Source organism: Cebus imitator, unplaced genomic scaffold (genome assembly GCF_001604975.1).
Source record: "Cebus imitator isolate Cc_AM_T3 unplaced genomic scaffold, Cebus_imitator-1.0 Scaffold444, whole genome shotgun sequence".
Classification (NCBI taxonomy): domain Eukaryota; kingdom Metazoa; phylum Chordata; class Mammalia; order Primates; family Cebidae; genus Cebus; species Cebus imitator.
The window spans coordinates 3196487-3198974 of NW_016107759.1; the positions used below are offsets into that span (position 1 = coordinate 3196487).

The 2488-nt window shown below is 46.3% G+C and overlaps 1 long non-coding RNA gene across 1 annotated transcript in view; it reads right to left on the reverse strand.

Moving 5' to 3' along the window:
• Positions 1-1904, reverse strand: part of LOC108290986 — a 12486-nt gene extending 10582 nt beyond the window's left edge. The window contains exon 1 of the long non-coding RNA XR_001819770.2: positions 1548-1904. This is a non-coding gene — a long non-coding RNA (uncharacterized LOC108290986). The remainder of the gene's footprint in view (positions 1-1547) is intronic.
• Between the last annotated feature and the right edge of the window lie 584 nt (positions 1905-2488).

Genomic DNA, 2488 nt, shown 5'->3' on the forward strand with positions numbered 1-2488 from the left:
GGATGCAGAGTCTTGTTCTGTCACCCAGGCTGAAGTGCAGTGGCATGATCACAGCTCACTGCAGCGTTGACCTCTCAGGCTCAAGTGATCATCCCACCTCATCCTTCTGAGTAGCTAGGACTGTAGGTGCCCACCACCACACCCTGATAATTTTTGTATTTTATGTTTCAGCTATGTTGCCCAAACTGATAACAAACTTCTGGGCTCAAGCGATGATCCCCCTGCCTCGGTCAAGTGCTGGGACTACAGGTGTGAGCCACTGTTCCCGGCCTCATCTCATCTCTTATATTCTGTCCACTTTGGTATGCTGTCCCTAGATTCTACTCTTGGATCTGTCCCTCAGGTTTCTGCTAGTATATATTAGCAAAGTCTGAATAATTTAAGTGTATAAGCTATTTCCTCCTGGGTCATAATGTGTATCTTTCCTCTCTCTCTGTTTTAGAGATGGAGTCTTGCTTCCAGCTCATCTAGGCTGGAAGTGCAATGGCGCCATCTCGACTTACTGAAACCTCTACCTCCCAGGTTCAAGTGACTCAGCCTCTCGAGTAACTGGGATTACAGTCACCTGCACCTGGCCAGGATCACCTTCTTTACCAATCAATACAGTAACTTTCACATGACAGATTTGTTGGGACTGTAAATTTAGCTGTCATTATTATTCAGTAATTCTACAGTTAAGTTTTGTGTTTGATTCTCAGTGATATTATTGTGGCTATAAGAAATAAGAGCTGTGCCGGGCAGGGTGGCTCACAACTGTCATCCCAGCACTCTGGGAGCGTGGGTAACCCCCCATGTAGACACCGAGGACGGAAAGTTAAACAGAATCCCGGCACAATTAGTGCCTGAATATCTGAGTTTATAGTGTTGCTACTCAGTTATTTCCTTTTATGTAATCCTTTATATATAATCATATATTAGTTTATAGGATGAGTGCCTGAAGAATATCTTACCACTCAGTTATTTCCATATATACATATATAATTATATCTTAGTTCATAGCCGGGGGAATGCCTAGAGTAGACACAGTAGAGAGAATGAATTAAGGAATAAGCAGCTTATAGTTGGAGGAATGTCTGGAGCAGACACAGTGCAGAGCATGATTTAAAGGGAAAACAGTTATACCAGGACAAGAATCCATGGTCCAGGCGGCAGCGTTCAGTATCGTAAAGATACCCGCTCTATGGTAGGCTTGGGGCAAGAGCCACTCCTCCTGATAAAGGAGCTCTAGGACCTTGCTCCAGTTCTTGTGAAATGCTGTCCTCAGAACAGCAATCCACCTTGGTGACTGTGAACTTTATCAGCTCATGTTACTGTGCTGGCTCAAAAGCATCCTCCTATAGAACTCATTGAAAGCTGCCAGCAGGTGGCGGTAACCCTGTCAACTCTTTCACTGCTGTGTGACTCAGAGCAACCTTCTATTGATAGCCTTACAAGTAGCATGCCCATAGATAATATATATTGCGCACTGCACCCTCTTCACTGCGCACAGCTCACCTCCATGCCCCTGTGACCTAATGGGGGTGAACCCCTCACTGTGCATGTCCCACCTCCATGCCTCGGTGACCTAATGTGGGTGGACCCCTTGTTTACTGCTCACAACCCTATCACTATCCTAAAGATGACTTAACTCATTACCCTGCCTCCTAACCTATACCCAATAAATACAGACGTTTCTGGACATTTGGAGCCTCGCCTGTCTCTGCTTATAAGTGGGGTGGTCCCACTGAGCCCAGCTGTGCTTTCTTTGTACTTCTGTGTCCTGTTTCTTTATTTCTTGAATCCTGCACCTCAGCACAGCGATAGGGGACACCCCACAACCCTGTAGGGCTGTCACCCTACAGGGAGGCTGAGGCAGGTGGATCATGAGGTCAGGAGATTGAAACCATCCTGGCTAACACGGTGAAACCCCATCTCTATTAAAATAAAAAAAATTAGCCGGGCATGGTGGCACGCACCTGTAGTCCCAGCTACTTGGGGGGCTGGGGCAGGAGAATCGCTTGAACCCCGAGGGTGGAGGTTGCAGTGAGCCAAGATTTCGCCACTGTACTCCAGCCTGGGTGACAGAGCAAGAAAAAGAAGAGCTGCTTCTAAGCTAGCACAGAAGTTCTCAGGTTCTCTGACCATGACTTGAACTGAACTAAGCGACTTGGGCTTGTCATTTTCTCACTGTAAATGCTCAAGCGCACTAAAAATAATGTATCCCATGCCATTATACATCTGTGGCACATAATGGTCAAGTGCGGCAGCTACTTGTTCCCACCAGGTACATGCTTTCATTGGCACTTCATAATCAACTGCAGGTGGCTGCTTGCCTGTACTCTCACTGCATGCCGTGGATAACAAGCATCCTGTGATGGTTAATTTTATGTGTAAACTTGACTGGGCCAAGGCATGCCCAGACAGCTGGTTAAACATTATTTCTGAGTGTGTCTGTGAGGGTTTCTCAAGAAGAGATTAACGTTTGAATTGGCCAAGTGAGTAAAACAGA